The sequence below is a fragment of the Gracilinanus agilis genome, chromosome 2 (genome assembly GCF_016433145.1).
Source record: "Gracilinanus agilis isolate LMUSP501 chromosome 2, AgileGrace, whole genome shotgun sequence".
Taxonomy (NCBI): domain Eukaryota; kingdom Metazoa; phylum Chordata; class Mammalia; order Didelphimorphia; family Didelphidae; genus Gracilinanus; species Gracilinanus agilis.
In genome coordinates, this window is record NC_058131.1 from 548,557,367 (window position 1) to 548,580,170 (window position 22,804).

Sequence of the window (22,804 nt, forward strand, 5' to 3'; positions counted from 1 at the left end):
TTATCATCTCTATGTCTTATTTAAATTTTTTTTTAAAACTCTTTGCTTTCTGTCTTAGAAATCATACCATATATTGGTTCTAAGACAGAAGAGCAGTATGGGCTAGGCAATGGGAGTTAAGTGCCTTGTCCAGAGTCACACGTCCAGGAATCTGAGGCCAGATCTGAAGATAGGACCTCTTTTCTCTAGGCCTGGCTTTCTATCTACTGAGCCACCTAGCTGCCCCCATGTCTATATATTCTTTTTTATTTTTTTAATTCTATCCTCCCATCTTAGAAACAATACTATGTATTGGTTCTAAAGCAGAATAGTGGTAAGGCCTAGGCAACTGAAGTTAAGTGACTTGCTCAGGATCACCCACAGCTAAGAAGTATGTGAGGCTAGATTTGAACCAAGGACTCCCATCTCTCCACCTGACTCTTAATCGACTGAGCAACATTAACTGTCCTCGTCTCTATATATTCTTAATGAGAATGATTTATGTTCTCATCCTTGATAAAAATGAGAATAGGCAAAGTTTCAGAGATATTTTTTATAACAGACCATATTTTCACTGTGATACATAATTGTCTGAGAGATGTAGAGAATACAAGATCCTATGTTGTATTTCATTTGTTTATCATGGAGCAATAATTGATTCAAAATACAGCAAAACAGGGCACTAAAGGCTCTCTTCCACCATTCCTATCTGTATTTTAAGATCATGTAGGATTCTCTGACAGCACCAAGTTACTTTGTTCAATGATCCTATAAATTAATTGATATCAGGCAGGGTCCAAATCTGAGATATCCTCTCACTAAGATGTTTCCTAGAATAAAGTCTATCCTAGGCAGGGACCAGAAGGAAAATGGATTCCTTATACATGATGAAACTCCCAATTCTTGTGTCTATAGATGTTATTGTGTTGATTATATTGAGTCCTAAAATGTTAAAAGGCCTCATCAATGAGATCAATGGCCAAAAAAAAAACCACAACAAAAAGAAATAATGAAGAGTAGGTATTATCTAGATCAGTGATGGGCAAACTTTTTAAAAAGGGGGCCAATGGAAAGGAAATGCTCATCTGTCAGTCTGTTTCTAAGGCAACTCTTTGGAAGTTCACTATATTGTAACCTACTCATTGTATTTGTCAGATTAGGAATAATGTTGCATGGCCAGACAGAACATTTCAGGGGACCAGATTTGGCCCGCGGGCCATAGTTTTCCCACCACTGATCTAGATCATTACATTTATAGATGAGCAGGCTAATCATTGAGTTTGTGTGTTTGTGAGTGAGTGAATGATACTGGAGATAGACAAAAGGCTCAAGATTGATATTTAAGTAGTTAAGTGAAGCAGAAAATCATACCTGGGAGATTACACCTTCCTTGTTTTCAGTGCTGCCAACTTGTTCCCTGATCATTTTTTAAAAATTAAGTTTAATTAATTAACTAATTAATTAATTTAGAACAGTGATGGGCAAACTATGGCCTGTGGGTCAGATTGGGGGGGGGGGGGGCTGAAATATTCTATCCGGCAGCAGTGACATTATTCCTAATCTGACAAATACAATGAGTAGGATATAATGAAACTTTGAAAGAGTTGCCTTAGAAACAGACTGACAGATGAGTATTTACTTTCCTTTGTCCCCCTCTTTAAAAAGTTTGCCCATCACTGATTTAGAATATTTTTCCATGGTTGCATGAATCATGCTTTTCCCCTCCCCTCCTCCCACCCTCCTCCTGTAGCCCACGAGCAATTCCACTGGGTTTTACAAGTGTCATTGTTTAAGACCTATTTCCATATTATTAATATTTTCAATAGGGTGATCATTTAGAGTCTACATCCCCAATCAAGCAATTGTTTTTATTCTGTGTTTCTATTCCCACAGTTCTTCCTCTGAATGTGGATAGCATTCTTTCTCATAAATCCCTCAGAAATATCTTGGATCATTGCATTGCTGCTTGTAGAGTAGTCCATTATGTTTGACTGTACCACAGTGCATCAGTCTCTGTGTATAATGTTCCTCTGGTTCTGCTCCTTTCACTCTGCATCAATTCCTAGAGTTCATTCCAGTTCACATGGAATTCCTCCAATTCATTATTCCTTTTAGCACAATAGCATTTCATCACCAACAGATACCACAATTTGTTCAGCCAATCCCTAATTGAAGGGTATCCCCTCATTTTTCAATTTTTTGCCACCACAAAGAGCGCAGCTATAAATATTTTTGTACCAGTCTTTTTCCTTATTATCTCTTTGGGATATAAACCCAGCAGTAGTATGACCCAATCAAAGGGCAGCTAGTCTTTTAAAGTCCTTTGAGCATAGTTCCAAATTGCCTTCCAGAATGGCTGGATCAATTTACAATTCCACCATGGAACTGACAGGATTGCCTAGGGTAATTTGCAAATGCAAGAGATATTGCATAAATCCTGCATTACACCAGCAATGCATTAATGTCCCAATTTTGCCACATCCCCTCCAACATTTATTACTTTCCTTTGCTGTCATATTAGCCAATCTGCTAGGTGTGAGGTAGTACCTCGGAGTTGTTTTGATTTGCATTTCTCTAATTATAAGAGATTTAGAACACTCTTTCACATGCTTATTGATAGTTTTGGTTTCTTCATCTGAAAATTGCTTATCCATGATGACACTCTCCTTGCTCATTTATCAATTAGGGAATGGCTTGATATTTTGTACAATTGATTAAGCTCCTTATAAATTTAAGTAATTAGACTTTTGTTAGAGGTTTTTGTTAAAAAGATTTTTTCCCAATTTGTTGCTTCCCTTCTAATTTTGGTTGCATTGGTTTTTTTTGTACAAAATCATTTTTAATTTAATGTAATCAAAATTATTCATTTTATATTTTGTAATATTCTCTATGACTTGCTTAGTCTTAAAATCTTTCCTTTCCTGTAGATCTGACAGGTAAATTATTCTATGTTCACCTAATTTACTTATAGTTTTCTTCTTTATATTTAAGTCAGTCACCCATTCTGAATTTATCTTGGTGTAGAGTGTGAGATGTTGATCTAAACCTAATGTCTCCCATACTGTTTTCCAATTTTCCCAGCTTTTTTTGTCAAGTAGTGGGTTTTTGTCCCAAAAGCTGGGATCTTTTGGGTTTATCTTGCTGAGGTCATTTACCCCAAGTCTATTCCACTGATCCTCCCTTCTATCTCTAACCAGTACCATATTGTTTTGATGACCACTGTTTTATAGTACAGTTTAAGATCTGGTACTGCTAGGCCCCATCCTTCACATTTTTTTTCATTTTTTCCCTTGATATTCTTTATCTTTTGTTCTTCCAAATGAATTTTATTATAGTTTTTTTTTTCTAATTCCGTAAAAAGTTTCTTGGTAGTTTGATAGGTATGACACTAAATAAGTAAATTAATTTGGGTAGGATGGTCATTTTTATTATGTTAGCTCATCCTACCCATGAGCAATTAATGTTTTTCCTATTGTTTAAATCTAGTTTTAATTGTGTTTCATAGTTGTGTTCATATAATTCCTTTGTTTGTCTTGGCACATAGTTTCCTAAATATTTTACATTATCTAGGTTGATTTTAAATGGAATTTCTCTTTCTTACTCTTGCTGCTGAGATGTGCTGGAAATACTTTGATATGGTGTCTGCTCATTGTCATTCTCTTCAATGAAATTATTAATTGTTTCTATGATGTGTTCTTTAACCAACCAATTTTGGAGAATCATATTATTTAATTTCCAATTAATTTTTGATGTGCCTCTCCATGTATCCTTACTAATTACTTTTATTGCATTGTGATCTGAAAAGGTTGCATTTATTATTTCTACTCTTTTGCATTTGTTTGTCATGTTTTTATGTCCTAGTACATAGTCAATTTTTGTGAATGTACCATGTGCTGCTGAAAAGAAGGTGTATTACTTTTTGTCCCTATTTATTTTTCTCCATATATCTATTAACTCCAATTTTTTACAAGATTTCATTCACATCTCTTACCTCTTTCTTATTTATTTTTTGGTTTGATTTATCTAGATGTGATAGGGGAAGGTTCAGGTCTCTCACTAGTATAGTTTTACTACCTATTTCCTCCTTAAGCTCCAATAGTTTCTCTTTTAAAATTTTGGATGTTATATCATTTGGTGCATACACATTGAGTACTGCTATTTCCTCATTGTCTATACTGCCTTTTATCAGGATGGTATTACCTTCCCTATCTCTTTTAATCAGATCTATTTTTACTTTGGCTTTGTCAAATATGATTGTGACTCCTGCTTTCTTTTTCTCAGTTGATGCCCAGTAGATTTTGCTCAAGCCTCTTACCTTTACCCTGTGTGTGTTTACTTGCCTCATGTGTGTTTCTTGTAGACAACATATGATAGGATTTTAGTTTCTAATCCACTCCTCCATTTGCTTCTGTTTTATGGATGAGTTCATCCCATTCACATTCAGAGTTATGATTACCACTTATGTATTCCCCATCATTTTGATTTCCTCTCCTAGTCCTGCCCTTTCTTCTTTCACTATTTCCTTCTACACCAATGTTTTGCTTTTAATCAGTCCCCCTAATCCCCTTATATTTCCCTTCCCATCCCTCCCTTCCTATTCCCCTTTTATTTTTCTTTATGGTCCATTAAATTCCCTCCTCCCTCTCTTTCCTTCATCCTACTACTCTCCTGTTTTTTCCCTCTCAACTTCTCTGTAGGGTAAGATAAAATCCGATACTCCAATGGATCTAGATGCTCAGAGTCGATTCCACTGAAAGTACGGTTTAAGTATTACCTATTAGCACTCTCTTCCTCTCCTTCTTATAATAGTATTCTTCCCCTACCCCTCCCATGTGCCTCTTTATGTGGTATAATTTGACCTATTTTTCTTATTCTTTCAAGTTTCTCTTGGTGCCATCTTCTATCCCCCCCCTTTTTTAAGACCACTTAGTTCCCCAACCTCTACCTATGAATAATTCTAACTACTATGATAGTTAATACAGTTTTTGAAAGTTACAAATATCATTTTTCCATATAGGAATATAAGCAATTTGACCTTACTGAAGCTCTTTAAAATTTTGGGTTTTTCCCCCCCTCTCTTTCTTGTTTATCTTTTCATGTTTCTCTTGAATTTTGTATTTGGACATCAAATTTTCCATTTAGTTCTGGTCTTTTCTTTACAAATACTTGGAAATCTTCTATTTTGTTAAATGCCCATACTTTTCCCTGAAAGTTTATAGTCAATTTTGATGGGTAGTTGATCCTTGGTTGTAGATCCAATTCTCTTGCCTTTCTTATTATCATATTCCAAGTCTTGAGGTCCTTTTGTGTGGAGGCTGACAGATCCTGTGTAATCCTGATTGGTGCTCTTTGATATCTGAATTGTCTCCTTCTGGCTTCTTGCAATATTTTCTCCTTAGCTTGGAAGCTCTTGAATTTGGCAATTACATTCCTGGGGGCTATCTTTTGAGGATTTAATGTAGAGGGTGATCTTTAGACTCTTTCAATAGCTGTTTTGCTATCTTGTTCAAGAATATCAGGGCAATCTTGGATAATTTCTTGTAGTATGATATCAAGATTTTTGTTCATTTCTAGGTTTTCAGGTAGGCCTATGATTCTCAAATTGTCTCTCCTGGATTGGTTTTCCAAGTCAGTCGTCTTCTCAATGAGATATTTCATGTTTCCTTCAATTTTGTCATTCTTTTGACTTTGCTTTATTAATTCTTGCTGTCTTATGAAATCATTAGCTTCTACATGCCCAGTTCTAGTCTTTAAAGACTGGTTTTCAGCTATGGTCTTTTGATTTTCCTTTTTGGTTTGGTGTATCCTGCTTTTCGTGGCTTCTAAGAGGTCAATTCTGCTCTACAATTTGATTATCATTTCATTTGATTTCTGGGCTTCTTTTTCCAAGTGGGAGAGTCTGTCTTTTAAACTGTTAGTTATTTTCCTTTTTTGAACTATTTCCCACTTTTCTTGCCAAGTTTCTTCTAACTTTCTTACTTGGTTCTCAACCTGCAATTTGAGTTCCTGGAGAGCTTGTGACAAATTTCAGTTTTTTTTGGAAAGTTTGGATGTGTTTGCTTGTTTGTCACCCTCTGCTGTTTCCTCTATATTCTGCTGGTTTTCTCCATAGAAGTTATCCAGGGTCTGAGTCTTTTTCTTATTATTTTCTTTGGTAGTTATAGATTGTAGTTCTTGGGTGTTGCTGACCATTGCTATGTTAAATTTTTCTTCCCTTCCCAGCCATCAGTCTGAATGAGGAGGGCAGGCAAGTCTTTGTATATGGCACTTCAGAGTGGTTTTTACCCTTAAGCTATTTTTCAGTCTCCACTGCATTTGCTGTAGGTAGCCCCTCTCTGCCCTATCTCTCTGCACAAGTTCTGTGTTCCTCAGCCTCCTAGGGTCCCAAGTCTCACATCTCTCAGGGTAAGTCTATGATATCCTCAGCCAGCCCCCCGAAAACCTAGAGATTGCTTCTCACCCACTCTGACTCTGATACCATAGGTAGAATAGGGAAGGGGTGATGAGCTCACACTTTGGTAGGAGTAATTTTACCCCTTTATAGCATGGAAATGCCCAAACCCTTCCTACTTTCAAGGCTGCACCCAAAAGTAGAGCCCCTTCATTTAGCTGATTTTTGTTTTTGTCCTTTTGAGGTGCTTTATATCAGTCAGTGGTGAGGAGAAGAAGACCCTTGCTTCTACTCTGCAGCCATCTTAGGGTGGAAGTCCCTCTGACCATTCTTAAAATGACAATATTCATCCAATGATTCTGGAGGATTGACATTTATGAGACACTGAGACTTCAGAACAATCAACATTACCAGTGACCCAAAAGGGAATTGTAGATGTATTCAGCCTAAGTACATACCACAATGATTTGTACAGTAGAAGTGGCATTAAAACAGATGCTTTTGATAATATGAAATTGAAAAGGTTTTGCATAAATAAAACCAATACATCTAGGATAAAAAGAGAAATCATCAATTGAAGAAAATCTTTCTATCACATATCTTCAATAAGGGTTTAACATCCAAGATACATAAAGAATCAACACAAATATAAATTACAAAGAGGCATTCCCCAAATAAATGAGTGGTTAAAGAATTTTAAGAAACAATTCACAAAAGATGAATTGTAAATTATTAAAATTATATGAAAGATTGCTTCAAATTGCTAGTGCTAAGAGAAATATAAAAAGAAAGAACTCTGAAATTTAAACTAACACACCAAAATTGACAAGTATGATATAAGGTACAAATAGCTAATGCTGGAAGGATTGCAGAAACTAAGTACATTAATACACTGTTGGGAGAGTTGTAAATTAGTCTACTCATTTTGGAAAATTTTTAATTATTTATTTTTTAAAAACCCTTACCTTCCATCTTGGAATCAATACTGTGTATTGGCTCCAAGGCAGAAGAATGATAAGGGTAGGCAATGGAGGTCAACTTGCCCAGGGTCACATAGCTGGGAAGTGTCCGAGGCCAGATATGAACCTAGGACCTCCTGTCTCTAGGCCTGACTCTCAATCCACTGAGCTACCCAGTTGCCCCCAAAACTTTCAATTATTGAAAAAAGAAGAGTCTAAAATAACCTCACATTCTAACCTGGAGGTATCTATCACTAGTTGGCATAGACCACAAAGAGATAAAAGACAGAAAATCAAAGGCACTATTTATACAAAAAATATTCAGAGTAGCACTTTTTTATGGTAACAAAGAACTGGAACGAAATTGCTCATCAAATGGGGAATGGCTAAATGAATTATGGCACCTAAATGTTAGAGGCTACTAACATGACATAAGAAAAAATGAAGATGGAGAATTTGAAGAAACATGAAAAAACCCATAAAAGTTGCTATACAATTGTAATTAACACAGAAGTAACTTATATTGTTGTAGTCATTGTGTATGTTGGTTTTTTTCTTGTTCCAGTTCACTCTGCATCAGTTCTGAACTGTTCTGAACATCAGTTCTGAATGGTTACAGAGTGAAGTAAGTAGAGTCAGGAAAATAACAAACAATTATTAGAAGAGTGCAAATAATATTGAAGCAAAACTGAACATTGTAATTGAAACTTTTAGGCTTAACTCTGAAGGAAGGTTGAGAAAAAACTCATTTCCTTCTCTTTACTCTAGAAGTGAGGGACTATGGATGTGAAATATTGCATATGTTATTAGTCTAAGTGTTGGCTTTTTAAAAAAAAACTCTCTTTTTCTCTTTAAATCTTAATTATAATTAATGATGGCTCCCTGAGTAGGGAAATGAGCAGGGCCATATTTGGAAATGAGCATGATTTTAAAACAAAAGACATCAGTAAACAATCCTTTTTTTTTTTTTAAAGAAAGGACATAGACAAGAATATAGACTGGGAGAGGAAGTAAGTGTGGTTATGTAGACCTTGTCTACAAAGATCTACTTAAGTTCTTTAATCATTTTGTGTACTTCAGTAATCTTTATCAGACTATACGATCTTTGAGTGGTTTTTTTTTTTAATTTTCAATTACACAGCACAATCATTTGAAGATAGTAGCCCTTCATGGGGCAGTTAGTGGCTTGATGGGTAGAGAGCCAGGTCTGGCATCAAGAACACTCATGTTCCTGAATTGAAATTTGACTTCAGACACTAGCTGTGTGATGCTGGGCAACTTAACCCTATTTACCTCAGTTTCCTCATCTGTAAAATAATTTGGAGAAGGAAATGGCAAGCTACTTCAGTGTCTTTGCCAAGAAAATCCCAAATAGATTTGTGGAGAGTTGGACACAATTGAAACAACTGAAGAACAACAGCAATGGCCTTCATTATCTGGTCCCCACTATCTTTCTAGCCTCATTAGATATCACTCCCCCTCCCACACACTGAAATCCAACCGAACTGACTTTCTCTTTGTTTCTCACGAATGACATTTAATTTTCCCTTTGCACTGCCCTTCCCACATGCCTGGAATGCATTCATTCTTTACCTTGGCTTCATTAAGTCCTATCTTTCTTTAAAATGCAGTTCAAGTACCATCTTCTGAATGAAACTCTTTTTTTAAATTTCTGCATCTACTAATGCTTTCCCTCCCAAACTACCTTGGATATATTTGTATTTGCTCACTTTATAAATGTTATTTAGATCCCATATACACATATATGCATATATGCACATACATACACTCACATTTTCTGTCTGATTAAAGTGTAAGCTCTTTTTGAATAGAGATTGTTTCATTCTTTGTACTTGAACAGACAGAACCTAGCACAATGCCTGAAAAATATTAGGCTGTTAAAAAATGCTTGTTAATTGATTGATAGTTGCATCATAAATGTTTGATAAAATGGGCATAATAGAATGGAAATAAATTTAATTTTTCCTCAAATTAATAGTTTATTTAATAGATGACTTCAAAATATTGTAGATTGAATGGGAAAGAGTGATAACCTGAGCCTGTGCATAGACTTATTAGATTAAGGCTAAATGTTGTATTTTTAAGAACCATCTTGATGTGCTGAGATCCCTGGAGAAGGACGGTTAAGTAAAGAAGCCATTAGTAGGAGAGCAAAGGTAGCCTCTCAGGGGCAGTTTATAGACTTACTTATCACTGAAGAACATTAGCTGGGCCAAAAATACTGTAAAAGCCTGTACTTGTTTATAGCTGTGCACCTGTGCTTACTCGTACAGGAATTGTAGAAACAAAAAGTAAGACTAGGTCTCAGTGATTGCATGGATAGAGCCTTTGTAAGTCTACACAAAGTTGGATTTCCTGGCTTTTTTTATATGATTCATACATTATACTTTCACCTAAATAATTATTTGTTCAATGCATATAGATAATCCCCCAATGAATTTTTACAAACACAGTCAAAGCATTTTCTACTGCAAAGAACGTTGTCACAAAAATAATAGAAATGCTTCATTCGAAGACAGGTGGACAGGTTCCATGTTTATATGACTCCATGTTGCCTCTCTCCACTCCTCAAATTTGGAGGATTTCTGCAGCTTTGAAAAATAGAAACTAAAGATGTGTAGATAGGCACCAAATATTTAAATTGCCTCGTACGGCCATTAGAGGAAAATTGGGAACAATATTTTGATTGATTCAGCACAACAAACAAATTGCACTGATAGGCTTCTAAATTGCTACTATCATGATCTTTAGCAATTGTATAGTGTAAATCATTAGTCAATCAAGCGCTCGATATACTGGGTGAGCTATGAGAGAAATAGCCTAGCGATGATAATTAGGTGAAAGCAGTATCATTGCATGAAAATGAATACTGCACTTTGAGCAATTCTGCTATTATGGATTGTTGTCTGGGTTCCAGGGGTATGGAACCAAGAAAATTTATCTCATTCAATTAAGATTTACTACAAATTGCTGATATGCACTTGAACGCTAGGTAGGTTGTGACACGTGAGAATATGGAATCTCATTTTCTTAATTTGGGTACTTTGTTGCAGTTGTCCCTTTATGTTTTAGTTGCAAGTATAAATGAGCAGAAACTCTAATTCTAATTTCTAACTTTTGCTAGCCTATCACAAAATCTCTTATTGCAGTTACCAAGGAATAATGAGATTCAGTAAATCTAAGTAGAAAGAGACACAAACTAGCAGTTAAACAGTGATGACTTTGTATATATTTGATGACTAGCTCCACAAAAAAAGAAAAAAACTGTATGCATGACACAGTTTAAAGTTTAATTTGCATTAACATTTTCTCCATCAGTTTCTCTAGTTTAGACAACCAGCAAAACAATAAATTAAGCTCTCAGTTTTAGCATTTGCTGATTTCCAAAGTATAAATGCTCATACTAAAAATTTAATAAATGACCCTATCTACTCTGGTCCATGGGGCAGCTAGGTGGCAGAGTGGATAGAACCCTGGGCTTGAAATTCTGAAGACTAATTTTCATGAGTTCAAATCCTGCCTGTCTGACAATGACTAGTTGTGTGACCCTGGGCAAGTCACTTAACTTTGCCCCGAAATTATTTGGAGAAGGAAATGGCAAATGCTCTCGTGCCTTTGCCATGACAACCCCAGATAAAGTCACAAAGAAGAGTTGGACACAACAGAACAACAACAACCCTGGCCATGCAGGCTTCAGGCCAGACCCAAAATGAGCATGCTATTGTAGACTCTCTTCTTTCCATGACTTGAAGACTATCATCCCGGAGGCACCTGAATGTTATCTCTGGTAAGTATTTTGAGCAGAGGCTGTTTAATTTTTATCCTCATGTCTCCAGCACTTAACATAATGCCTGACCCATAAAAGGTGCTTAATAAATACTTTTTGATTAATTGAATGATTAAATGATTATATGTCCTTCCTAATACTGCTTTGGAGGTATGATTTCCAGTCCCAAAATAAAGGGTTTGATAGTTTGGTGATGGTATTCTTGGCTCCAGATTGAGAGGTTCACTGTGTATTGCTCTCGTAGTCACCCCTTATTGTTCCTTCCCTGGTCTGACTTGACTGTCTCCAGGTAGGCCATGTGGCTTTCCCTTAAAAATATGAATAAGGAAGTCTCTTGCTTTCAGTATTTACTTGCTCATCCAATTCATCCAAGTCATTTTAGTTCCTAGTCTCTTCCTATCTTTTTAATCTTTTTACATTTCAACTTCCTCTATAATTCAGTAATACTGGCCTTCTTCTGTTCCCTGAATCTGACATTCTCTCTCCAATTCTGTGCCTTTTCACTGCTTCTCTTTCATACCTGAATATTCTCCCTTCTCATTCCTACCTCCTACTTTCCTTTTGCACCTTCTTCTAGAAATCTTTCTGAGGCCCCCACACTGCCTTCCCTCTGAGATAATCTCCAATTTGCCCTGTATGTGTCAAAGATGATTTTTTGTTTATTTCTTTTTTGCATGTCATCTGCCCTATCAGAACATGTTCTCCTTTAAGGGCAAGGACTGTATGGGCACTGCTTAGCACACTGCCCCTCACATGGTACTTAATAAATAAATGCTTACCAACTAATTGACTATGTGCAAAGCAAATAAGAAGGGTAGGAAGACATTTTTGTAGACATACAGAATACACTTTTGGGTAGAAGGGCATACGAAGAGAACAAAATATTATGAAATTAAGAAAAGTCTTGAGATCAAGAGAGATCACTTCCAATTAGGGGCATCATGGAAGGCTCACTGAGGAAGTGACATTTGAATTAGGCCTTGGCAGAAGGGTAATAGAAGTGGAGAGAAGAGGTGTTACTCTAGCAGGAAGAAACAGTATAATTAAACATGTAGAGGTTTAAGGACCTACAAGCTTAGGCTAGACTCAGAACTCTTTTTTTTTTAATTAAAATTTTTTATTTAATTAATTGATTTAGAATATTTTTCCATGGTTACATGATTCATATTCTTTCCCTCCCCTCTTCTCCCCTTCCCCCCCTGCCCCATAGCCAATGAATAATTCCACAGGGTTTTTTTTATCAAGACCTATTTCCATATTATTAATATTTGCATTAGGGTGATCGCTTAGAGAGACTCAGAATTCTTAGGCTCTCTTCCTTCCATGGCTTAAAGCCTATCATGGCTGAGGCTCCTGAGTGTTATCTCTGGTAAGAGGGGATAGACGCATGGTATGGCAAGTAATTCAAGAAAATATGGTGTGAGGTTGTATGAGGATAAAACTTGAAGAGACCATTTATTGAATGAAAAGATAAGAAATCTAGATTTTATTCAGGAGGTCATTGGGGGAGGGAGTTGGTAAGGACGAGAAGGAGAAAAACAGAGAGGTGGGGGTTAAGCAGTGCAATGGCATAATCAGAATAGTGCATTAAGTAAATATAAATAGATTAGTATGGTAGTTTCAAGGAACCCATAAAATCTTAGTAAAAATTTACTTGCAGGGTACTCCTTATGACTCTTGGCAGAATCTAAGAAAAATAAATGATCACACAGAAGCTACAGAACCCAGATATACTGACAAATGTAAATCAAAATGGTGTGTTTGTAGTTAGAGTATTTTCAAGTGAATTGATTAAAATTCAGTTTCTGTCTTTTAAAGAGTTTTATTAAAGATTATTTCGGGGCTTTTTTTTCAGTCTAAATGATTAAAGCGTGGGTCCATTCAACACCACAACATCTAGATACCTAGCAAAAGATGCCAGTGTACATTTTATCTACATGATGTCTATATAGTTCCAAAACCCAAGGAGGTATAGAAAAAGACTCATAATGTGAACAAAATAAGAGATGTCCCCTGGTCAATGAGAGAAGCAATTCAGGTCAATTTTCTAGCAGATAATTTGAGCAGATTCTCATTTTTTTTAAAAAAAGCTGATTGATTGATGCTCAGCAGGACTCTAAATAATGTCAGTGCCATTCTGTTGGGATGAGCATCAGGGATAGTTGCAAAATCGAATCTTCTAACACAATCAATGGCCATCACTTATCTTCCAAAGGCTCATCTGGCTAATCAGATCCCCTCATTTTTCTCTATTCTGACTTGGAACCATGATTCTTATTAGCTGGCACTAAAGCACAAAACTTTCCTTTCACCCACTTTCCATACAATTAGCATCAAAGAGAAATAAGTGACTCATAGTCACAGATAAAAAATTAGCCAATTACAGACTGAAACTGGGACAAACAATTGTGTCGATATAATTGACTGGGACATGAAATAAGACCCATAAAAATGAAGACAATTTGCAGCAACCTGGAGCTTCTGGTCACTTTAGAATCTCACACTTCGCCAACTCTGTCACCCTTTCACAGAAGGCCTGGACAAATAAATTACCTTAATTGAAGCATATCTACAAATGATATGTCTTCTATGACTCAGCACCAAAATTTCCAGAAGTAGATGATGATCTATGGGTATAACTTTGTCCCTGCTAAAAACTTTGATTCATAGACATATACCTTCCCAGAATAAAGCTGTTGGTATATGCTTTTTTTAATAACCTGGAATATATTTTGAAAGGAAAAAAGTCAACACTTTAAATATTGGATACTAAAATGAGTAGAGGTGGTGTCATCAGTCAAGAGTGAATTGCTTAGCTCAGACATTGCCTTTAAATAGCAAATTAACCAGACTATGGCCATTCCACCATCAATCAATTGATTGATTAACAAGCATATCTTTGGGATTTTGTCTTTGATTTAAAAATGTTTTCTATTATCTTTTGTTTTTTATGCCACTGCCTTTCCTGAATTGATCGCTTGGTACTGCTATGCCTAGCCTGTCATTCCTTATAATGAAATAATAATAATATTTTTAAAGTGCCTACTACATGCTAGGCACTGTGCTAACATTGAACAAATATTGCCTTTTTTGAGAGAAACAAAACTGAAATAGCTACTACTCTCGGGAATTTATAATCTATATTGGGGTTGATATATGTTTATATAAGCAAATAGAAAAGGGAAACAAGATAATTGGAGAGAAGGTTCATTAACAGCTTGTGGGAATTAGAAAAGGAAAGCCTCATATGGAAATTAGTTTGGGAATTTTCAAATAAATCTTCCTGCAGACTGCTTATGGTACTTGGAGGTTTATCCATGGAGATTGAGGAGACTGACCATGGTAAACCAAACTCTGGGCTTCTATTTTTCCATGGCCTTCTTGTTCCAGCTGACTGGATGCAGTTTCCATTTTGACTTGGAGTTCTCAGATGGGGGATGCTCAATTCATTCCAATTCATGGTGATATTATTATAGACTATAAAATGAACTATCATTATTTATCTGGAGCTTGTGTCCTAGAGGAATAAGCAATAATCCTGATTTTCCTCTGTGACTGAATCACTCCCTGGTAGTAAGTTAGGTGCTTAGAGGGACCTATTAACTATTTAAGGCCACTTAAGGTACCCTTTACCGCATTTCTGCAGCAATAATGCACTAATAGCCCTGCAGGGGAGTGGAGCTGGCCATCCCACTGGGAGTTGGGAAATTGCCACTTTGATATAGCCTCTAACTCAAAGACCACCTCTGACATTCTTCCTGCTCTGCATAAATCATTTGGGTGAAAGTAATAGATCACATTAATGTAGCTCTTTGCAGCTTTAAAAAAGACTTTGCTCAAGAAGACTCTATGAGTGAAGTGATATAAGTGTTAGTGAACATTGGTTGGTAGACTAAGGAATCCAGAAGAGGTAGGAGGTAGGTGTTTATATATCCCATTTTACAATTGAGGAAAGCAAAGAAGATAAAGGTTAAATGACTAGCCCAGGGACATACAGCTAGTAAGTGTCTGAGAACAGCTTTAATATAAGATTATAGACAGTACTAGCAAAGTATTACTGTTGCTATTTTTGAGTTTGGCTTTCCTCTGAGCCCATAGGAGTCCTCTAAGGAGAGAATATCTCCAGCCTTTTCCCCATTTTGAGTTAGGATTCTGAGACCCAGCACAACTAATAAGTTAATCATAGAATTTAGAACTAGATCCTTACAGATCACAGAAGAAACAGACATATTTTAGAGTTACATATTGGATTTTTAAATAAATTGCTCAAAATTGAAGTTTCTGAATGTGTATTATCCCATTTTAAGTAGTCATCTTGGAAAGCAGTATACTTATTCCAGTTATATTGTTATTGCTTAGAATGCTTTTGGTGCAGCAATGCTTTGGTGCCTATGGTACATTCTTTTGAATGTATTTAATTTTCTCTGTGTGTACCATCCAGATTATCTTACTATCCCCTCCAATATAAATTTTTTGAGGGAAGGAATTGTTACTTTTTTTGTCTTTGTTTCCCCAGAGACTAGCACAGTTCCTGGCTCACAGAATGTGCTTAATAAATATTTGTTGAATGGATGGATGGATGAATGAATGAAATAATTAATTAATTAATTAATTGATGTGGTCTGATAACTTCATTTTACTTAAAAAATGCAATTTGGGATTCATAGAAATTGAGTGACTTAAACAATAATATAGGTCATAAGAGTTAGTCAGGAATCTGTACTCTTTCTCTGACTCCAGATCCAGGAAGTTGTCCATCACACCATGCTGCCCAGAAAGAAGATGATATTTCTTCATTTTAATTTTATTAATTACTAATTATTACTAATTAAATAATATCAATTACTTAATATTTAATTGATTATTAATACATAATCATAATCAATATAATAATGTGATATAATTAATTCTGTGCTAAGAATAGTTGTCATTAATAGACAACTTTATGATTTTCATTATGGTCTTCTGAGTGAAGTGGTGCACATAGTGTGAACTTCTCTTTGGAATGTGAGGAACAGGAGAACCAGAGAGATGAGGTGAAGTCCAAGGTCTCAAAGAAGATACATGACAGAGCCCATGCTGAAACCTAGAACTGTAGACACCAAATCCTGTGCTCATTTCCCTGCAGCAAACCATTTCTCAGAATAAGCACTCACATCTCTATGGTCTTGAGCTCTGCATTTGACTCTAGGTTTAATCATCTGAGTGGATGTGGGGAATTAGGAGGATAGACTTGAGTCACATGAAGGAGGAATCTCAGGAAGCCCTCAGCAGTCACTCAGGAGACTAGAGGAAGGAAGGTTCAACTCACAATGCTCATGTGAGGGGTCTCCTGATTGACCAAAGAGAGGAACCTACCCAGAGCAGAAGAGAAGGGTCTTTGAAATCTTTGTTTTAAGTTTATATAACAAATCCCTGGCCCCATCAGTAGCAAATGTACTAATGTGCCACTGAAGTTAAATTCCTGTACTCTGTTCCCAAAACAGAACAGACCTCTATTATAAGAACCAAAGGAGAATCCCGAGGTCTAGTGGCTAATTTTAATTCCTCTTGAACTTCCTACCTTGGCTCTGTGTGTGTGTGTGTGTGTGTGTGTGTGTGTGTGTGTGTTTTAAACACTAACCTCCAGGCAAAAAAGCTAGTCACAGGTTGACTGTTCTCTCTCTTTCATGTCTGCCTCTGCTTTTAAAAACCAAAAGGAAGTTTGGGGGTTTTTCCTTGTAGTCAAATAGTTTTCCTGCATGTCTTCAGGGCTGGAATAGACTCATCACAAAGGAGGCTGACAATGAGTCTTTAGAATGATCATATGTCACTGGCATACGTCTGCCTGTGGTATGGACAGATCAGAATCTATATCCAGACTGGATATTTTTATTCTCTTGTGTGACTAAGGCAAGACTTACAAGGGCAACTGGAACTTAATACCATTCCTCTATAAGCATTTTGGGGATTTCTTGTTACCACACCTTTCCTATATCCTGAAGAGAGACTTAGTTATATCTCTAACTCATGAGTTTCCCACATAAATCAGGGCCCCAAGTTAGCCTCTTTAATATCCACAGATAACCTAGTTTCCTCCACTTGCATGAGTCAGTATAAAATAGTTTTTGTTTTCGCAATTTGGAAAAATAATGAGGCTTGTGTTCCTACCTTCTTTCTGCCAGGATAATATCCAAATAGTTCCCCTTAGAACTGATTGCCAGGAAAAAAAAATGAAAGAAAAAAACAAAACAACAATGAAACAACAAAAAGAAATCCACAGCCCTTTTGATGGCTATAGTAGTTGCATTGCCCAGAATAACTTTGAAGATGGTCTATTATTCTCTGAGTAGATCAGAAAAGTATTGGTACCATGCATGCCTCCAACCTCTTTGTGAACTTACAATAGACTACAGATATCGAATAAGGCATATGTTTGTAGAAAATACAACTAAAATATACGTATGTGTTTGTTGCTCAACTAAACTTTTCTTTGAACCTAACACAGTGCCCAGCACATAGTAGGTTCTTCATAAATGTTTAATAATTAACTGTTACAGCAAAATTTGCTGAATGTGGGGAGGAGGAAGTTGAGGAGGAAGTAAAAAAATAATAAGAGCAATGCAAAGAGGAAGAAAAGAAAAAAAAAGAGTGGCTATTTAAAAATATGCAGATAAAATCAGATTTGGGTTCAGACTGGGACACATATAAGCAGAGAAAAGTCAATTTGTTGTTGATTTTTCACGTCTGACTCTTTGAGACACCATTTGGGGTTTTCTTGGCAAAGATATTGGAGTGGTTTGACCATTTCCTTCTCCAGCTCACTTGACAGAATGAGGAAACTGAGACAAACAAGGTTAAGTGACTTGCCCTTGATTACATAGCTAATAAGTGTCTGGGGCCCAATTTGAATTCAGGAAGATGAGTCTTCCTGAGTCTAGGTGCTACATTCTATTTACTGTACCACCTAGCTGTCCCTATTGCCATGTTAAATTTAACATAAATTAAAAGGAACCAGCTATATTGAGTAGATTTGTGGTTTTATGTACAACCCCATTTCTGACCTTTTTTTTGCATACAGTACTATGTGTCTATTGATGGAATGTTTTCTGGTTCATAATTTTAAAAAAATTCTTTTAAAAGTTCTGAACAGAAGGTCCATATTGGAGGGAGATAATGCTGCAGGAGCCCCAGGAGTCATACTTGGTCTCTGGTCTCCATTACTTTTTGTCCAGAAGCATCTCTAACAACTATAGGTAATGCACTTACAGTGTGGGTACAGAGCTCACTCACTAGCTTCTGCAGGGTTTGCAGAGTTTGAGTTTGGCATCCTCTCTGCCCTTCAGAAGAAGGCCAAAACTTCCCATAAAAGTCCCTCATGGCACCTTGCCTCTTGCTGGTTATTTTTGATACTAGTCACCCCAAAAGAGTTTTCTTTAGCATAGTAGTTTTATGCTACTCCCCTCCACACATTCTATGGTCCAGCTCTATTGCCTTTCCTCCTCACCCACAATGTTCTATTTCTTATCTCCACATCCCTCAGTCTTCTATCTGAGCTCTCTTCTTCTGAGGCTCTAGTCTTATCTCCTATCAGGGGAAACACCCCCAAAAAGGGGCATCTCTGGCGATGTCCCTTTAGAGATCATCCCTCTGCCTTGTGCTTCAGTAAGACTGGTTTGGCACAGAGTCTGAGACAGATTAGAGTGAGGCTATATCAGAACTATAGAAAACTATTTAGGAGGCTCTTCTAAGGTTCTAATGAGAGGTCTAAAATAAACAGCAGCCAAAAAGGAAAGGAGAAGGCAAGTCATTTCCATGTTCTCTTGAAGGCTTTACCAGCTGTGGTTCAGTCTATGTCACTTAGGAAATTCATCCTGCTCATCTTTTATCCTCTTTTTCTGTGATTTGGTGGAATTGGAATAAATGAAAACCTCACCAGATGATACTTGAGAAAGAGTGCTTTCTGCTTTGGAGCCTGAAAGATGACTACTTGAAAAAAGGCTGAGGGGAAATGCTTTGGGCTGGGTTGTTTGTTTTGACATGCAAAGATGCATTTTGGACTTATCACAGAGCTTATACCAAATCATTGACTATGAAGAATTCGTTGCTATTACTGAAGAGTCTCGATGCTAAGATCTTAGAAGAAGGGCATGGAGCCAAGGATGTGAATAAAACACTAACTACTACTCTTCCAAGTTGGTGAGTATGAGAGATTAAGAGACAGGATGGTGTCGTGAAAGCAACACTGAAGTTGGACTTAGGAGAGACCTGGATTTGAATCCTCACCCTGCCAATGATTTGTGACTGAGAGAAAGACATCTCTATTCCATAAATTCCATAAATATGCTTTAAAAGACTACATGATTCAAAATACTATATTAAGTGGGGCAGCTAGGTGGCCCAGTGGCTAGAGAGTCAGGCCTGGAGTCAGGGAGATTCATCTTCCTGAGTTCGAATCTGGCCTCAGACACTTAATAGCTGTGTGACGCTGGGCAAATCATTTCATCCTGTTTGCCTTGGTTTCCTTAACTGTCAAATGAGCTGGAGAAGGAAATGGCAAATCATTCTAGTATCTTTGCCAAGAAAACACAAACGGGGTCACAAAGAGTTGGACACAACAAAAAATGACTAAACAATAACAACAGACTAAGTGCTGAATGTACAAAAACAAAACTACATTTGCCTTCAAGAGATTCATATTCTAGAGAGACCAATGTACACAGAGAAAGAAACACAAAATACCTCCGCAAAATGCAGGATGAGAATCAAGTGGGAAGAATTAGGAAAAACCTCATGTTGGAGGTAGGAACATGAGCAATGTCTCGAAGAGTTAGAGACTCCAGGATGGGGAAATGCATTATGGATATAAAGGAGCACCTGCACAAGGGTATGAAGGTGGCAGATGGAAAGTTCGTCAGGTGTGGAGGAACAATGAGCAGGCAAATTTGACTAGAATGGAGAGTGTCTGAAAGCAAATAAAATGCAATAAGTCTAAAAAAATAATGGGAGCCACGTCACAAAAGGCCTTTCATTCCAAGCAAAGGATTAATATAAGTCAAGTAAACTCTGAGCTTGTTTCCTTATGTATAAAATGGGGATGCCTGGGATGCTTAAAAAGCCTCCCTCAGGTTGTCCCATCTTATTCCCTCAGGGGCTTGGCTTGGAAATATCTTATCTTTCCCACAGAGAGTTTCATGTCTGTGTTGATAAGTAGTAAGTCAGAAGAAGGCACAGAAATGATCTTACCAAAGGTGGGGAGGTCATCGTCACTTCTGCTCAAGTAACATCCTTAGCCTTTACCTATGTACCTACAGCCAGCCCATAGTCTCAGATGGGCTTTGAAGCACACCATCACATATAAACCTGAGGAAAGAAATCATTGGTGAGCTTATGAAAGTGAGAGAAAAATCTGTGACCCTCTGGCTCTATGAGATGCTCTTTGGTAGTGGGCAGAGAGCTGGCTCAGAGGGGTTTAAGTCCCACTTTGGACACACACTGGCCCTGTGATCCTAGGCAAGTCACTAAGTGACTCAGTGTTGGAGGTAACCCTCCAAGATTACAAAGGAGTGGGAAAGCACTGATTTGCAAGAGTAAAGGGAGTTTCTTTATGTAGGAGTTCCTTATCCTAATGAAATAATAGGTCCAATCTCTATCACCTATCCTGCCTACACAATAATTTAGTCAGGGGTGGACTGGAGCCAACATAAACCTTGAGAACTTAAGAGGAGGTTGTTGGAGCAGCGAGGTGGCTCAGTAGATAGAGAGCCAGCCCTGGAGATGGGAGGTCTTGGGTTCAAATTTAGCCCAATACTTCCTAGCTGTGGAACTCAAGTCATTTAACACCAATTGCCTAGCCCTTACTGCTCTTCTGCCTTGGAACCAATAAATAGTATTGATTCTAAGAAAGAAGGTAAGAGTTATTTTTTTTAAAAGAAGGTGTTGTTACAGTATGAGCCATTTATACCTTGGAAATTAGCAAATGCTATAAATCAGGGTTTGATTTATTGCTTTGTTGACTATTTAGACTTAAAGTGATGGAGGAAATATTAATGCAGTTTAAACTTAAAAGTATTGTCTGAGTACATTCCTATTTTGGGGGTGGGGGAGAATCCAATTGTTAAACATTTATCAACACAGGGCTAAATCCACTTCATGTCACACGGCCAGCCCTCCCTCCCTACCTCTTGCCTCATAGGAAGTTAAAAATAAAAGATGGAAGAAATTCAGAGGTTATGTCAATATTTTACTAATGTCATATGATTGAATCATGGAACTCCTCAAGCCTACAAAGTATTAAAAATGAGTATCATACAAAAGACTACAAGATGATAATAAATTAAGAACTTTGAAGAAGAACCAAACTAAAATCACCCTCAGGGAAGTCAATGACTGTAAAAGAAGGACTGGTCATGTGTTAAGAGCAAGTGATGAATACCTGGGGCGATCCAGTGGCATTCTTGGGCTGTGAAGAGCACTTAAGGAAGGCCTCTCAGCACACCGAGTGAACTCTCTATGGTAAATGTAAGGGAATATATGACTGAATCATCCACTGCATCCAGGCCATCCCCATTCACCTTGACTTTTATCTTTGGAAGAGAGATTAAAGCCAAAGATTTTGTACAACTCTTCCTCACTTAAATCCAACTCGCCACAAGTCAAGGCATCATCTTCATTGTCACTGGTCCTCTTTAAAAATGAAAGATGGGGCAGTTAGGTGATAAAGGGGATAGAGTGCTGGACACTGACTAGCTATGTGACCCTAGGCAAGTCACTTAACCCTGTTTACCTCAGTTTCCTCATCTGTAAAATGAGCTGGAGAAGGAAATGGCAAATCACTCCAGTCTTTGCTAAGAAAACCCCAAATGGGGTCACAAAAGGTTGGACACAAGGGAAGATGCAGGTCAAATAATAACAACAACAGTATATCAAGGAGCAGGTGCATTGACAGACCTTGAGCCTGAAAGAACCTTGTTCATCCCCACCTACCTACGAAGACCTGAGTTTGAATTCCTTCTCAGATACTTATTGTCTTGATCCTGGGTGAGTCATCACTTCTTTTCCTCAGTTTCAGTTTCTTCACGGGGGTTATGGAGATAACATCATCTACAGCACTATTCACTGGATTGTGTCAAGGTTCAAATGTGATGACGTCCATAAAGACTTTGTGAAACTTTGAAATGCTCTATTAGTGCCAGTTGTTAAGACTATCCACGCCATTTTGGGGGGGTTTCCAAAATTATGACCTGTATTCAAGGCCCACAAGAGATGATTGAATGGAATTAGAAGAGTTATTGAAAATAGGGAGGCAAGGGGAGTAATTAAAATGGTTAATGGAGTGGGAGGTGAAAGAGATGGAAACTAGAGAGTTGTTGTGAATGAAAATATTAAAACAGACAATGGGGAGCCAATCTCTTATCTCTCATCTTTCAAGTTTAAGATTATTGTATTGTGTAATTAGAATTTTGTTACCCTAAACACTATGTTTCCCAGAATTCCTCTGGGTCCCCACTGTTATGTCCTTATGTTTTGTACATAAAGTTTTGGGAACCGGTCCCTCTGGACTCTCTTCTCCCATTTTCTCGGTTCAGTAAACTTGTCTTTACTCAGGCTTTACTTTTCCTCTACTTCAAGTGATTATTAATAAATCTTATAAAATATAATACTTGGAGTTACTGGATATTAATTTTA